The sequence below is a fragment of the Abramis brama genome (assembly GCF_963993115.1).
Source record: "Abramis brama genome assembly, chromosome: 2".
Lineage (NCBI taxonomy): Eukaryota > Metazoa > Chordata > Actinopteri > Cypriniformes > Leuciscidae > Abramis > Abramis brama.
In genome coordinates this window covers 20,863,096-20,880,754 of record NC_139964.1, presented here as the reverse complement: position 1 = coordinate 20,880,754, position 17,659 = coordinate 20,863,096, and the positions used below count along the sequence as shown (strand labels likewise).

The following is a 17,659-nucleotide window of genomic DNA, read 5'->3' as shown; positions in this document are numbered from 1 at the left end:
AAACAATTTTCTCAAACTCAACACAGATAAAACCGAAATTCTCCTGATTGGCCCTAAAAGCATTCTCTCCAAATCTCCCAGCTTCACTCTCAACATTGATGGTTCACCTGTTTACTCTACCCCTGTTGTTAAAAACCTTGGCATTCTGCTTGACTCCTCCCTTAGCTTTGATCCTCATATCAAATCACTCACTAAGACTGCCTTCTTTCACCTCCGCAACATTGCTCGCCTCCAACCCTTCCTCTCTGTTAGTGATGCTCAGATTTTGGTTAACTCCTTTATTATGTCCCGTCTAGACTACTGCAACTCACTTTTCCTTGGTCTCCCTGCTAAATCACTTCAAAGGCTACAATATATTCAAAACTCAGCAGCCAGGCTCCTCACACATACCAGACGATCAGCACATATCACCCCTATTCTCCACCAACTCCACTGGCTACCGGTTCCGTCCCGGATCAAATACAAAGTGTTACTACTCACCTTCAAAGCACTCCACAACCTTGCTCCCCCCTACATCCGTGACCTCCTGATCCCTTACACTCCTTCCCGCTCACTCAGATCCTCTGACCAAAATCTCTTGGCTATCCCCCGCTCCAGACTCTCCACCCTGGGTGGCAGGTCCTTCAGTGCCTTGGCCCCCAAACTCTGGAACCGCCTCCCACAACCTCTTCGTGACTGTCCTTCTCTTCCCTTCTTTAAAGCACATCTCAAGACCTTTTTGTTTAACGATCACTTCTCCACACCTAACTCATAGCTTCATACAGATAACTTGTCTTGTTGTATTGTTTTGGTTGTTGTTGTTGTGTTTCCTTGCCTTCCTACTATGTAAAGCGACCTTGGGTTTGAGAAAGGCGCTATATAAAATAAACTTATTATTATTATTATTATTAAGTTAGGTTTAAGGAAGTGTACATGTTAAATCAACCCGTTGTGTGTTATCAAGGCCAAATCAGCCCAAAACAGAAAGTTTGTCGTAAATTTGCGCCTTTGCTGACGGTCTTTAGCTGGTGATTGGATATATTAAAATCCCCTTTGCTTAAATAAAGTCTTTATCGAGATGGTAGTCCAGATAACGTTGATCAAACATACCTCTGTATACAGGATGTATGAAACCACGGAAAGTACGTCACTCTGCGCTGTCACATCTTTAGGTTGCGCGCTTCAGGTTTTCAATTATGAAATCCTTGGCCTGTTTTGGGTCTTTAAAGCTTTTGCGCACACCATCTGACGTCGTTATCCTCAGCTCCGCTGGGTACCACAGGCCGTAGCGGATTCCCTCACAACTCCTTAACAGGCCCCGCACTTCATTGAACTCTGCCCGCTGCTTTGACACTGCTTGTGTGTAGTCTGGTTGGATGCGGATCTTATCACCGTCCCCCGTGATCAGTTGCTTCATCTGCCCAGCTTTCCTTAGTATTTCCTCCTTCTCCTGGTAATAATGGCATCTGATGACGAAGCCTCTCGGCGGGTCACTGTTAACAGGTCTCACACGCAGCGTACGGTGTGCCCGATCCAGTAAAGGGGGCTTATCGAGACCAAGCGTCTCCTTCAGGCAATGAGATATAAAATCCGTTGCGCGCTTCCCGTCCTCCCGTCCTTCCTTTATCCCGGTAATACGCAGGTTATTACGGCGCGACCGTGCCTCCAAGTCCTCATTTCGTGCTTTCTGGGTCGCGAGCTCCCTCCGCACGTTAGCCATATCCCGCTCCAGAGCAGCAATCAGATCGGAGTGGCTGTCAGCTGCCGACTCGAGGGCGACTACCCGTTTATCTAGGGCTTCACTCTTGGCGTTAGCATTATCATTGGCTAGTTTAATTTCTGCTCTTAGCTGGTCAACCTGATTTCGAATTTCAGCGGATTGTGCCTCTGCTTTGGTGAGCAATTCAGTCCTCAGCTCGGCGATTGCTAGGAGGATGGCCTCATGTCCGGGTCCGCGATCAAGTACGGCGTTAGGTAACGTTACACCATCTTGTGCAGCGTTAGCCTCTGGGCTAGCCTTGGAGCTAACCCTTGTATCAGGCGCTTTTCAGGGGTTTTTAGACATTTTCAACGAGCGTTTGTTCAAATTGTCCAGCCTGTTATGACGTATTGGCTTCAATAATGAGCGTGACTAAAGGTATTTACATTAAATTGCTGCTTCTGTATTTCTTAATAGTGTTGGCGAGGAGCTCGGTAAAAACACGTCCTCACATGGCACCGCTCAGACCGGAAGCCTTACGGTGATTTTCTCGCAGCAAAGAAAGCTAAAGTGAAATGAGATCAGGTGATGATGGTTTTATAATCATCATGAAATAGACTGTTTCACTGAGGTAATTTGAATCTAATAATTGTGTTGTACCATTAATATATTCTCATCACAAACCCTGTGTTACTGCAGCGTGAGGTCCAGCAATATTATAACAATCAGTTAGAAGATTTTAACAAACATGAGCACGAAAAATTACTGTTCAATGACAAACACAGACATCAATAATCAACGTATGAATCTCAACAATGGTGACAATCTAAAGTACCTTGCTGCAATGCATGCTGGGTACCATCATTGTACAAAACTCCCAGCATGCATTGCAACATGAATAAATTATGCATCTGTTCTCTTCTTTCTTTCAGTGATTCTTTTTGTTAACAGGCTGAGATGACTTCATATTTAATATACACAGATTTTGTGGCTCAGATAAGGTCCAGTTCTGGTTTATTTCTTTGCTCTTGGCTGAGATGTGGCATTGCTATGGCCTGCTTGTGGCCCAGATCTGGCAAACAGGAGTGGCCCACCCAAGTGCCGTAATTCCACGCTGCATGTGGGCCAGATCATCTTTCCACGTGTGCCAGATGTGGGCCGACACAATGTTGCTATGTGGGTCTGTTCTTTTCGGACTGTGACACCAAGCAAATGGTGTCATGTGATTAAATTACTAGAGTCTGATTCTGGATACACAGCTCTTTTCGTCGCTGAAGAAACAAAGGAGCATCCCGTGTTATTTAGCTATGAGACATGTGACGAGCAAACGGCGTCTACCATTTGCATAAATCATTGATTGCCGATCTGAGAACACAGATCTCTTCTTCCTGAATAAACAAAAACCATTCTGTTTTACTGCTCTGCTGGGATCTGCTGACCAGTGAGGCGCCACGCTGGCGAGACCTCGCGCAGGGCCGTTTCAAGATATTTGGGGGCCCTAGGCAAAAGAGTGAAGTGCGGTCCCAAGTCCTCCCTCAGGAAATTTTTTAAAATTCAGATGGGATTTCTTGTATTCTGGTGCATTTTAAGAGTCATGAATTATCAATTGGCACAGACAGAAATTTAAGCAAAGCACCTAATAAAGTAAAAAAAAAAAAAAAAAAAACATTTGTTGAATAGCCATACGTTTATTGTTATTCTCATAGCATATCATGAAAGTGAAGTGTGGAGGATTCGATATTTACTTTACAGGAAAAGAACTTGAATAGAAGGACAAACGCGAAGGAAAAAGGGCATTTTTCTCCAGATGAAATAGAAACACCACCAACGGAAATTGATAGCCTGCGTAAATCTAAAATGTAACCGGACTTGATGGATTATTTTGTTTGGACCTAACTGCATGGGAGTCATAGGACCAGCTCTATTTGTTTGGAATTGACAAAGTTTTTACCGTGACCGCAGCCGCGGGCAGACACAGCCGTCAAGAGAACACTTCTCTAGCTCGTGCCTTTATAAGTTACATCGCAAAAAAATCTCATGCGATCGTAATCTGGGCTCGTGCATCAAGAGGATTTAGCTCAAAGGAAGTTTTCGAACGCTGTAACGTTAGCTACAACAGTGACGTGTCGAGAAGTTGTCTAGTGTGTATTTTATGCTTAAATTCTGCAAACAGAACAAAGTTGTGTATGACTATTAGTTGAACTTTTTCACCCTCTAACAACGCTCACATCTACCGTTGTGTTTGGTCACTGATGTCAAGGTTATGTTCGCAGAGATGTGAAAACACGTCAGACAGCTGTATTTGGAGATGATAATGGTTTACTTGCCGCTGTGTCTTTGGCGTTTTTCCTCTTCTTCTTTCTTTCTCTGTGTTTTGAAAAATCGTGAAGGGTATGAACGCTTCATGATGACATTTTTTTATTTAAATGCCCGCGTAGCGCTGAGTGTTTCTCTTCCACTGACAGCTAGTGGGGGACCTGATGGGGGGTGCGCGACGGTGGATGTCACTTCAACATTACAGTGATTAGGGCACTCATACTGTTTGTCGTTGCATAGGGGGAATCCCTCTAGTTTGGGGGGCCCCTCTCACGGAGCAGTACTGGAAAGTGATAGCGCTGTCTCACTGTGGTTGTTTGTTTACAATGGTTGATACTGTTTGACAAGGGCAGATACACAACCTAAATGACCGTGCGGCCATCGGGGGCCCCCTTCAGCTGGGGGCCCTAGGCAGCTGCCTACCTTGCCTACCCCATTGCGACGGCTCTGACCTCGCGTACCCCCCGGGATTTCCCAACACGTATTAACACTTCAGAACAACAAAACATTGTTTAACCAGATGTTCGAACATGTGCCCACTGTAACCTCATCAGTTCAAGAGAACACGCACACACATACGCACACACATACGAACCTCGGGAGAACAAGAGTTCACACAGCAGCGTGAACTTTGCGTGACTCCTCGCACCGACACACACACACACACACACACACAGAGACACTCGAATTTGCATCTATGACCACGTGTGATCAAAGATTACCCTTTTAAAATTGTATTGAAATGTGAAAATGTATTTCTTGTTGTGTTTCATGGTCTCTGTATGACAAATCAATATAACTATAAGCTTTACGATATATAATCTTACCCTGATATGCGTATAATCATGAAAAATCATGTATCTTTGTGTTATTAACTCACAGAATTATCATTCGTGGTATTGTTTTATTCAGAAGAACCCAATGGTGTTGAATCTTTAGCACAAAGTACCAGAGGATGCATTCTTTCATTAATACCAGTTTATAAATGTTTTATGACCAAGTTTATCTCTTCGGTATACACTCTAAAAAGAGATGTGTTAAAAAACAACACACAAGATGTGTTGATGGAATTTGACACATGTTGTGTAGATTTTTAACACACAATGTGTGTTAAAATGTAACTCTGGATAGAATAGCACTGGGTGGAGGGCAGTTTGTTTTTATGAAAAAAAATATAGGTATATTTTATATGGTATCCCATAAAATGCTCTAAAATAAATAAAGCAATATATTCAAATAAATAAATTAAATCTTAATTCATGAAAACTTAAAGATTAACGGGTGTTTTTTTGCAGCCAATCACATCATGCCTCTTTTTCAATGTCCTTTTCAAATGTTGCTTTCACTTGTTATTAATAACCAGATTAACGTTATTTCTGTCAGACTCTACAGAAGCTCTTATTGAGAATTAACAGGTTTTGCTGTTGACAATTCATTGAATGTTTCATTTAAAGTCACCAGAATCGTGATTAGTGTCAGCTTTATTTGGGCTCTTGACCCTTGACTCTTTAACATTAATTTTCTCTGATTGCTGTAAATGTGTATTTAATTTGTGCATTTGAAACAGCAGAAAAAATCATGAGAAAAATATGCTCAGATGAACATATTATCATCATGGACATGTAAGATTGTTCAGCAAAAGCTCAGAAAGAGTTTAATATTTGAAAGATAAGTGTAATACATAAAAGATTAGCATAATGCAATTAGCTTAAAATTAATTAATAAATACACAGTTCGTACAGAATCTTACAGTCTAAGGTATCAAACAGATATCAAGAATCAGCGTATGAATCTCAACAATGGTGACAAACGAAATGCTTCATGCAGCAATGCATGCTGGGTGCCACCAAAGTGCAAATCTCATCCATGACTCCCAGCATGCATTGCGGCATGAAGCTTTTTGTTTGTCACCATTGTTGAGATTCATGCGCTGATTCTTGAGGTCTGTGTTTGACTAATTTCTGGTACAGATTAAAATTTTCAGAAAACATTTTTTTTTTATTCTGCATTGCTGGATAGCATGATGTTGTGTCACAAGCTTGTTATAACTAACAGCACATAAATAAACTAAATGCTCACCATCCATATACTCACAAACTTGACCAGATCAGCACTTGCTGATTATGACATCATCAAGAAACATCTGATCATATTTTCTCTCACCATAACAAATGTATATTATTAAAATACAGTTAAAGCAGCCAGAGAAAAACTGAAAGAAGAGTAAAGGGTCAAGAGCTCAAATAAAGGAGCCATTAATCACAATTCTGGTGACTTCAGATAACACATTCAATGAAACATCAACATCTAAACCTCTGTTAATTCTCAATAAGAGCTTGTCTATGTAGATTCATGATGTCTAAACCATCCAAATGTTCAAATAAACTCTTTATTAAACGTCACTGGACTCCATAAACACAAGTTAACAAAACGTTTCAGTGTTCGTCCAAACACTCAGTTGTAAAAACACAGGAAGTAACTCTGGCAAATACACACCGACTACAGTCACGTGACACATATCTGACACAAGTTGTGTAACTATAACACATTAGTGTGTAAAAGGTTTCAACACACTTCTGTGTAAGAGGAATAACACATTAGTTGTGTTAAAGGTAACACAAAATGTGTAGTCCTTATAAACACAGAGATGTGTTAAGAATCGACACAGGTTGTGTGTTAAATTTGACACAACATGTGTTGTCCCTGAGCACACTCACTACATGTGTTAAAACTGACACAACATGTGTTAAAATCTACACATCATGTGTTGTCCCTGAGCACACACACTACATGTGTTAAAATCTACACAACATGTGTCATTTTTAACATCTCTTTTTACAGGTTGTGTTGTTTTCAACTCATCATTTTGAGTGCCGACACCCACCATCACTGTGAATGGTATGCAGTGTTTGCTATGTTCTCAAACTAACAGGCCAGTGGAAATACAAGTTATTTATATACAATACTTTGTCAGTTGCTTCATTTTAATTAAATTCAAAGTGCAAACTCGGTTAACTGTTATCTCTTCATGAACTTTTGTCAAAAGCAGCATTATCAGTTAGGGGTTGAAGTGTGAATAACTGAATAATGTCCAGTACAGTGAGTCTGTCCAGTCATTGAGCTTGAAACATTGTCTTGTACTTTGTGTGCACATGCATTCTGTTCTCGACTATTGATTAAACGGTTAATATTTTTGCATCTGGCCCTTTCGCTTTATTTTTTAAAATGACACAATTTGTGTGTTAAAATGACTTACACATTTATTGTGTTGAATTTGACACAACATGTGTTGTCCCTGAGCACACTCACTACATGTGTTAAAACTGACACAACATGTGTCATTTTTAACACATCTCTTTTTAGAGTGTACATCGTCCCAAAGGGCGTGTACTTTGCAAAACAAAAGAAGGTTGCCGCAACACGTCCTCCCAAATGATTGGGTTATGCCCGTTTGGAGGCGTGACTGTATGCTCCTTCAAAACACGGCGCCACACTCTCATCTATGCTGCTGTTCGCCAGAGAGAGGTCCATTCTTCTTCACTACAACGTCATAACTCTTCGTTTACTTTCTAATTTCTTTTTAAATCTAAGTCTTTTTCTTTTATCTACCTCAGTTTGATATTTTGTCCTTCGTTCAGTGTATTCACGAACGAAACGAATGCGCGATTAGTCATCTTTGTCCGTGCTGCCACTGAGTCCATTTCATCCTCCACCTTCAAACGGAAGACGCGTTGGACACACGGCTTTTTCAAACCAGCTACACAAAAGGGGCCATATCAAAAGCAAGTAACGTTACCATTTTAATATCGTAAATCTGAAAAGAAATGCTGTTTTAAGGTTGTCTGAGAACTTCCTAAAGCCTTTGGGTCTCTTTGTGAAAGAAACTGTTTGAATTGTTTATGTCCTGAGAATCTCTCTCTCTCTCTCTCTCCAATATTTCGTATGATCATCATTTTTGTATTATTGTTTTGTTACGCATATTTACTCCTGCGTGTTTTAAGTAGTATACGTAATCTTTAGTTGTTTTATTAAATTCCATAATCTTTGAATTTAATCTGTTTCATTGTTCCATCATTTGAAGTCCCTGAAGATATGATTTAAGCTACAAAGCTCTATTTTGTTTAACTATTGTGATATCTAAGGTGCCTTAAGGTAATTACACGAAAATATCCATCCTTGTGGCCAGAGGAGGGTTATTGTCGTTGTTTACAGGCCTGTAGATTCTAATAAGGAAGCCGCATACAGTTCGCTAAATGGACAGTTTGCGCAATAACTAAATTCAAATTACATGAAATTTACCCTGACAATTGATACAATTGTACTGACCTATTTGAATAATTACTACGAGCAATCGTGTTAATTGTTCATACACAGCAAAATATCCAGTGTAGTTTAGAGTTGTTTTTATGGTGTTAATTTTTCAGAGTTAAAAAGTGTTTTGAGTCTGGTGTTGATTTGAATGGCATCAACACTTGCAGAGTAAATCAGTGGTCAGAGTCAGCGTCATTACAACGAGTTGATATAATTTACACTGGTGATGAGTTGATCCAATTTCCGGTCCTTGCACATTTCCTTTTTGTTTAATGGCGGACGACCACGAGGAGAGGAGCGTTCAAACCAGGCGGGAAGGAAGTCGACCGGAAGTTGAAGTCGGCCGGGTGCCGACATCTTGTAGCAGAACTTCACGTGCGTTAGCATCCCATTGACTCCCATTCATTTTGGCGTCACTTTGACAGCGAATAACTTTACATCTGAGGCGTTTAAAGACTCCATTTGTCCATTATTTATTTCTAAAGATACACGACAATGTATAAAATGCTCCATTACCTTGTAGCTTATGTTATGGACCCGTAGAAGCAGTTTTTGTAAAAGTAGGCTAACGATTGCGTCATAACCACGCGACTCTCTGTCGCACACTAGAGAGATTACCGTATAGACGGGAGGAGAAGCTCGCGGGCAATCGGGGGGACGTGGAGGCAAAATGACAATATAATTAATCAGAATACCTAGCAAAAGTTTCTCCTGCTCAAAGCTTATGGACAGCTCCTACTCACACTCTCCGTCTCTGCAAGATTCGGAAGGGAATGATTCAGATTTCTCTTGGCACAGCTACTAGAAGACAGACGGGTTGCTCACGTGGTCCGTGTAACGCTTTGCTCGGTTTGAGTCTGCGCATCAGGAAAGGAAGTGCTAAGAAATCGCTGAAAATGGGCTTCACTTGTCTCAATTGAGTTCCAATGGGGTCGCTGTGTCCATTTCTTTTACTGTCTATGGTTCAAACAGGTATAAAAGTTTATAACCAGTTCATTTTTTTTTAACCAATTTTCATGTTTAGTTTACATTTCTCACCATTCAGAATAATATTAGTACGTTTTTCAACATTGCCTGAGTGCTAACGTTATTTCCTTTCAGATAACACGACAGACCACCGATTGGATCTCGAGGCCGTTTTGATTGTTCGTTGGCAAACTGAGGTAAGAGTTGCATAATTTATGTTAGTTAGCTGTTTTAAGCTTAAGTTTTCTTATATTTTAGAGTCAGGGAAAGATAACAGGGTTATTTCTGTGATTTTGTTTAAAGGTAGGGTAGGTAGGAATTGTCTAAAAAACTTCTTTTCCAAATTTGTTTAAACTTTATTTATATATCAATACATAATTAAAATGTAAGTACTCTGAAAAAGAAAGTATAAAAATCGAGTGTCTGTAGACCTCTCACGACTGTTTTAAAGACAGCTCATTATTTCCATTCACTCCAACCCCTCCCTTCTGGGCTCCTTCCAAAGCCACGCCCCCAAAACACATGAACGCGCGACTCCGACCACTGAGCTGGAGACGCATTATTTACCCGAGACGAGCGGCACAGTGCATGTAGTGACATCATGTCAGAATCACATGTAATAAAAAAAATCTAACTTTATCATTATGAATATAAACAAATAAGATGTATTTTAGTACTCACTATCAAGCTAGCATATTGATATTGGTAAAGTTTAAAATATTTTTTTTTTGATTCGCTAACGAGCTAGTTATCTATAAGGCAAATCTAAACACAGGTTGCATTGATACACGTTTTTCCATTACCATCAGTTACACTGTGATGAAGATGAATTTCGTGTAAGATTCATAACATATATGGTGTTCTGCATGTAAGAGTTTCCATGATGAAAGCATTGTTGACTCTGATGAGGACTAACATTACACTCCGGTGACAAGTACCGCATCGTCAGCTCGAGGACAGGTCCGGGGTCGAGGGCGAAGCAGAGGAGGTCGTGCAAGCGGCCGTGCAACTAGGGTCCGAGGAAGTAGAGGCCGAGGACGGGGTGGTCGAAGTGCAGGGCAAGGAGCACTTCTTGGACATGAGGACCTGCATCGAGTTTTGCATTCCGTTCCTCTTGAATTCCTCAAATCAAAGGGGTGCGCGCAGCCGCGCACGTGGGCAGATCCTTAGCAAAAGGGTGGTTGCCATGGTTGCGAGAGAGAGTGACAGTCGCCTAAGCCAATCCTTTGTTTCGTCCGAATGGAAATAATGAGCTGTGTTTAATGCAGATTAAACGGTCTAGAGTCACTCGATTTTTATACTCTTTTTTTTCAGAGTACTTACATTTTAATTATGTATTGATATATATAAAAAGTTTAAACAAATTTGGAAAAAAAGTTTTTTATAACAATCCTACCTACACTACCTTTAACTGTTAAATTAACGCAAATGTACGTAGCCTGTACGAATCCACATTCCCCTTAGGGCTCACGTTATTTGTGCTGCCAAATAAGGCACTGTAATGCATTTTTAGCTCCAATATTATAGTATAACTGTTAACTGTGCATTGTTCCACAAATAATCTCTGACTGACGCGAATCTTTATTTTATTTTTTTCAAATTACGTTGACCTTGAACGCGCAGCTTTGAATGTTATAGGAAGTAAGTTACAGCGATTACTCTTGTCTGCAAGGTAAAATGCAACGGTAAATTATCAGATAAGCAAGAAGCATTTTGCTCAACTTTCTGCCAGCATATGACTGTTTGCTCTGCATGTGTGTTTGACGTGCACGCTTCATCTGTAATCGTATACATGATAGTAGATACAAATTAATTTGCCGCGATTTCACTTTAGTGTAACATTTGTGGGGTGACAAATGGAGCTTCTTACAACAGTGGCTCGCTTGAACTGCTTTAATATTAACAACGTCATAATCTGCATTTTTCTTGACCAACAGCTTTCATCATGCTGGTAAAAGTTCAGTACCATAAAGGTGTAAAGAAATTTGTGAAATTGCTCAGTGATTGTACGTTACAAGATTTTCTCAATGAAGGTAAGTTAAGAAGCTTGTGCTACTTCTTAGAAATGTACTTAGTCGTATAGCAATATTCTTGAGGTATATTAACACTTTAAAATAAGGTCTCATTTGTTAACATTAATGTGTTAACTAACATTAAAGGAGAAGTTCACTTTCAAAAAAACTTTTGCTGATAATTTACTCACCCCCATGTCATCCAAGATGTCCATGTCTTTCTTTCTTCAGTCGCAAAGAAATTAAGGTTTTTGATGAAAACATTCCAGGATTTCCCCCCATGTAATGGATTCTATTGGGACCCAAACGGTAGAAGGTCCAAATGACAGTTTAAGTGCAGCTTCAAAGGGCTTTAAACGATACCAGACGATGAATAAGGGTCTTATCTAGCGAAACGATCGGTCATTTCCAAAATAAATAAAAAAGTTTAAGTTTTATAAGCACAAACGCTCGCCTTGCTCTGTTCTGTGATGCGCGTTGAAGACGTCACGTAATACGCAATTACGTTGAAAAGGTCACGCTTGACGTGTTTACAAATGTGCGGAAGGAGGACCATATACACATTTTCAAATGTATTTGTGTCAGTTTATCGTTTAAAATGCCCATTTCGTGTGCGTATCCTGGGTGTTTTAATATTAAAAAGCCAAAAAGAACATTTTCTTCAGGACAGAAATTTTTCAAGCGTGACCTTTTCAACGTAATTGCGTATTACGTGACGTCACGAACGCGCATCACAGAACAGAGCAAGGCGAACATTTGTGCTTATAAAACTAAAACTTTTTTATTTATTTTGGAAATGACCGATCGTTTCGCTAGATAAGACCCTTATTCATCGTCTGGTATCGTTTAAAGCCCTTTGAAGCTGCACTTAAACTGTCATTTGGACCTTCTACCGTTTGGGTCCCAATAGAATCCATTACATGGGGGGAAATCCTGGAATGTTTTCATCAAAAACCTTAATTTCTTTGCGACTGAAGAAAGAAAGACATGGACATCTTGGATGACATGGGGGTGAGTAAATTATCAGCAAAAGTTTTTTTGAAAGTGAACTTCTCCTTTAACTTTAGTATTAGTTAATAAAAGTAGAACTGTTTGTTTGTTCATTTTAGTTCATAGTGCATTCGTTAACAGATACAATTTTTGATTTTTATAATGTATTAGCAAATGTTGAGATTAAAATTAACAAATGCTGTAGAAGTATTGTTCATTCTTAGTACGTTATATTTTTTTCATGCTATTGTTAAAATTACTTTTCAGTTAAGAGCATGAGAATGAGAACTTACAAGGGTGTAGGCCTATACTTATTTTTACTATTTTATTTTAAAGTGTTAGTTCACCCAAAAAATGAAAATGTCAGTAATTACTCACCCTCATGTCGTTCCAAACCCGTAAGACCTTCGTTAATCTTCAGAACACAAATGAAGACATTTTTGATGAAATCCAAGAGCTTTCTGAACCATCCATGGGCAGCAACGTAATTACCACCAAGGCCCAGATAGTAAAGTCGCTATCCACATAGTAAAGGACAGCGCAGCACTAGGCCTTGAAGTTGCAATGATGTTGCTGCCTATGAATGGTTCAGAAAGTTCTGATTTCATCAAGATATCTCAATCTGTCTTTCTGAAGATGAATGGAGGTATTATGGGTTTGGAAGTAATGAGGGTGATTAATGACATCATTTTTATTTTTGTTAAACTAACCCTTTAATTTGATTTGTGATGGAAAATTCTTGCTTCAGAAGTAAAAAACATTTAGACAAAGCCGTGTTTGATTGAATGCCTTCAGAGAAAACATTAAAATGATGTTTTGCTTTTCTCTGTCAAGAGTTTTCACCCACAAGATCCTCAACCCCCAGCACATGCACTGACACTATTTCACACTCTTCAACTGACCATGAAGAGTCAGAGAGAGCAGTGCAAAATCAAACAGCAATGGTCAGCAACAGTTTTAACATGGACGCTGTAAAGGCAAAACGGGTATGTATGCATGTTTTTCATTATAGTTAACTTGTCCATATAATAATTTTCACCATTTTAGTAGTCTTCATGTGTTCATCTGTATTGTGGTCGTTTAATCAGACTGTCCAAGATGCACTGGGAAAAAAATCTGGTGGTGAGGAAGTGCTTGACGAATACCAGACAACTAAAACTATAAAGCATCGCACCAGACGTCAGCTTGTTAAAATTTTTGATTGTCACATGACAGAGATTCATGGGTAAGACTTCAATGCACAGATGCAAGAAATACACACAGATGTATCAATTGATGTAGACCAGGGGTGCCCAACCCTACTCCTGCCGATCGACTGTCCGGCAAAGTTCATCTGCAACCCTAATCAAACACACCTGCCTTTAATTTTCAAGTGATCCTGAAGACCTTAATTGGTTGCTTCAGGTGTGTTTGATTAGGGTTGGAGATGAACTGTGCAGGACAGTCGATCGGCAGGAGCAGGATTGGGCACCCCTGATGTAGACAAAGTTAAGTTACCATTAACCATATATTTTTTTTTATATTGCAGGAGTATCCCCACCCGCAAACAGCGGGAAACTTATGCTTTGGGCATTATTTCTCTCTTTCCTAACCAGAGAGACCCGTTTTCAACAGAGGGCTATGTAAGAATCTTTTGTATAGGTGTATTTGAAACAATCATGTTTGACATGAAGTTATATACTCCTTTTTTGTGGCATGTAATAACAGTTTCTATTATTTATGTAATGACTATTCAGATTTTGCAAAAAGTGTTCTCGTCTTTTTCACAGGAGTATTTCTACGATCCGGAAAAGGGAACAGGGTTCATCTCCTGGTGCCTTAACTTGTTCGAGGAAGATCCCAAAACGTGTTTGCTTGGAGTCGCTGTCCCATTTCACTCATCTGTCCTGCTGCTGTTGTATCTCCTGCCACCGCCTCCAGAGAGGAAGACGACTAAGATCAGTCCAACAGAGGCTATTGACAGACTTGTGCATTTCCATAAGGTAAAACTCACATTACTGTTGCAAAGTCATTGTGAATATTTAAATTAAGATTTGGTTTATAAACCCTAAAATGCAGTGGTTTTCATTCATGGTCATTGGGACTGAACCCTCTGCACAATTTGTCTCTCTGACCTGACACACTTAAGGATAGTTTGCTCAAAAAATTCACCCCTCGCTTTGTACTGCTGAACACAAAGGAAGGTATTTTAAAGAAAGTTTGTAAATGGGCCGCTTTAGGCAGCCATTGACTCTAATAGTATTTTTTTTTTCCTACTATGGAAGTCAATGGCTGCCCAAAGCGGCCCGTTTTTACAGGTTTGGTACAACCTGAGTGCGTGTAAATAGCTGCGTTTACATGGACACTTATAATCGGATTGACGGCTCAATCGGACTAAAAAACCTTCATGTAAACACCTTAATCGATCCGATTGAGCTCGTTCCGAATGAAATTTCGATCGGATTGACAGGGGTGGTTTATCCCTTTTGTAATCCGATCGAGAGAACATGTAAACACTTGATTGGATTGAAAACCGAAACTGAAAGGACTGTGCATGTGCAATGACGTTCACTAGCGTAATGACGTATGACGCGCGGAACGAGCTGTTCTTCCTGTTGAATAAAGTGTCATATTAATAAGTTTCCCGTCATTCTAAAATTCTCATTTCACTCGCGCGTCTGTGAAGTGAAGCAGGACAACGTCCCACCAGTCCTTGTTTTGGATTCTCATCCACAGACGACTGGTTTTGGCCGCGGGGAGGGGCATTTTTCCTGCATGATCAATAAGCAGCACGGCAAAACGGTTTATATGCTCTAAATTATGACCAGAGACGAATTAATATTACGTCTGCTTTTTAAAACAAATAAAGAACCAATAGAGGAGAATATTTATGCGCGAAAAGCGGGAAACTCTGTATATTCGTGCAGCGTGCGCATGTCAAAACATCAGATCCGATTACTTTCATGTAAACACCTTGATGATTGATTGATTTCATTCCGATTGTGTCCATGTAAACGTAGCTAATGACAGGATTTTCATTTTTGGGTGAACTAACCCTTTAATTTAGTTATTGGAGCTCTTACATAATGAGGTGAAGATCTAAAACAGGTTTGTTGAATAAGGGATTCCTTTTTATGACATTATCCTTTCACTGTAATACACAAAGCATGATACCAACTGGTTTTGTCAGGCACATATTGGGTTAAGGTTTGTCATATAGTCTTTTTTTGTTTTGTTTTTTAAATTGATTTTAATTCTATTTTTTGTTAATTTGAATGTGATCAAGTTAAGAGCACCAGATTTAATGCATTTATCATTTCACCTTGTAATTCGTTTTTTTTTTCTTGTTTAATATTTTTTTTTTTCAGTCCTGCACCAGTATTGAAGGCCATCTCGGTGTGAGGGAGGGCCACCAGACATTTCTACTTGGATCAGGAAGGATCAAAGGGCAGGATCGACCACTTTTATATCATTGTGGACAAGTGCCTTATCCCTTGCTGTGAAACCAACTTCTTGAGTGCCTTTGAACTTTTGAAAGTTCACTATGTCTTCAACTTGTCCTACGCGGAAGCCCTGGTCAACTTTACCTTCCTGCAGACCACACATTATGGTGCATTATCCAGCCTGTGTTCGCAAAATTTGAACCGTAAGTGCACGTTTTGAACATGAGGTTCGAGGTTAAGCATAGTTTTTAAGAATACACTGACAGATTTGGGGATGTTTTTGAAATTCTGAATTTGAAAGTCATCAGTTGTCAATCTTTGGGAAACAACACCATTGAGTCAAGTTGAGTGTGGACCAATGAAAACATTTTGTTGGAATGCTGTTGACAATGGTGAAAAGTTGGCTGGAATGCTACAGAATCCCAAACAGACAAGCATTCATTTCATGGACTGGGTCCAAATAGATGGGACAGAATATAGACAAGACCTCAATGCAATGTGAGAATGAAATTCCTGTTTTCAGTCAGATTCTGAAGTTACTTTTCATTGACAGCACTGTGTATTTTATTGTCGATAAACTTTTCACAGAACATTTTTCAGAACGTCATGCATTTAAAGTACAGAGATATTGTGAGTTGGGTGAACTTGTAAAAGCCAACAGCTTGAAGTTCTACAGGCCTTTTGATCTGCAGTGTATATGGGTCAGATGATGGTGAAAATATTGTACTTTTGTGTTGGTATAATTGTTACATCTGTGTTGAAAATAAAATTTCAAACTGATACAGCCTGTTGACATTTAATTGAAGGCACAGATTTTTAGTGAAATTTAATTACCTTAATCAGGGTTTTGTATGAACACTGTATTAGTGTGGAAATAAGTCTCTTGGTGTTAAGATATTGAGACACCTAGTGTAGTTTCAACACTATCTTGGTGTAAATGAGGTAGGGGAACACTAATGGTGTTAACGGTGAACACTTACAGTGTTGTTTTTACACTAAGCAAGTGTAAAAAAAGTAACACTATTTAAAGTGTTAGTTTAACTCTATTTAGTGTGGACCTATATAAACCCCGAAAAAGTGTTAATTTTCTCACTACGAGTGTTAATTTAACACTTTCAAATTTGCTGTGTATACGGTGAGGCTTAGACTATTCCCTATTTGGGATAATTTAATTTGTGTACACAGCAAAAAGTCCAGTGTTAAATTAACTCTCCTGAGAGTTTATATGGCTCCAGAGTCAGTGTTAAATGAGTGTTAAATTAACACTCAAGAGTGTTGAAGTTAATGAGATAATTAAGTGATTGATTGACTGATGATTGAGCATTACTGAAGACACCTGATGTTAACAAGCAGAATCACCAAAGGAGAAAATCTATTTTTTTAAGACACCGTTATGGAGATCAGTGTTTGCTTTAGATCTGCAGTGTATATGGGTCAGATGATGGTGAAAATATTGTACTTTTGTGTTGGTATAATTGTTACATCTGTGTTGAAAATAAAATTTCAAACTGATACAGCCTGTTGACATTTAATTGAAGGCACAGATTTTTAGTGAAATTTAATTACCTTAATCAGGGTTTTGTATGAACACTGTATTAGTGTGGAAATAAGTCTCTTGGTGTTAAGATATTGAGACACCTAGTGTAGTTTCAACACTATCTTGGTGTAAATGAGGTAGGGGAACACTAATGGTGTTAACGGTGAACACTTACAGTGTTGTTTTTACACTAAGCAAGTGTAAAAAAAGTAACACTATTTAAAGTGTTAGTTTAACTCTATTTAGTGTGGACCTATATAAACCCCGAAAAAGTGTTAATTTTCTCACTACGAGTGTTAATTTAACACTTTCAAATTTGCTGTGTATACGGTGAGGCTTAGACTATTCCCTATTTGGGATAATTTAATTTGTGTACACAGCAAAAAGTCCAGTGTTAAATTAACTCTCCTGAGAGTTTATATGGCTC

At 39.2% G+C, this 17,659-nt stretch overlaps 1 protein-coding gene, 1 long non-coding RNA gene and 1 pseudogene across 5 annotated transcripts in view; 2 read left to right on the top strand and 1 right to left on the bottom strand.

Annotated features, from left to right (window-relative positions):
• Window positions 1–17,659, top strand: part of LOC311077822 (complement C3-like) — a 515,769-nt pseudogene that overhangs the window by 185,666 nt on the left and 312,444 nt on the right. The gene's annotated exons all lie outside the window — the stretch shown is intronic.
• The window catches only part of LOC311077816 (complement C3-like), a 277,870-nt gene that overhangs the window by 13,289 nt on the left and 246,922 nt on the right, over window positions 1–17,659 (bottom strand). The window lies entirely within an intron of this gene.
• LOC311077856 lies at window positions 9,274–16,475 on the top strand. Its single transcript, XR_014605007.1, has 6 exons — window positions 9,274–9,468; window positions 11,209–11,304; window positions 13,108–13,259; window positions 13,362–13,895; window positions 14,043–14,255; window positions 15,621–16,475. It is a non-coding gene; the product is annotated as an uncharacterized lncRNA (long non-coding RNA).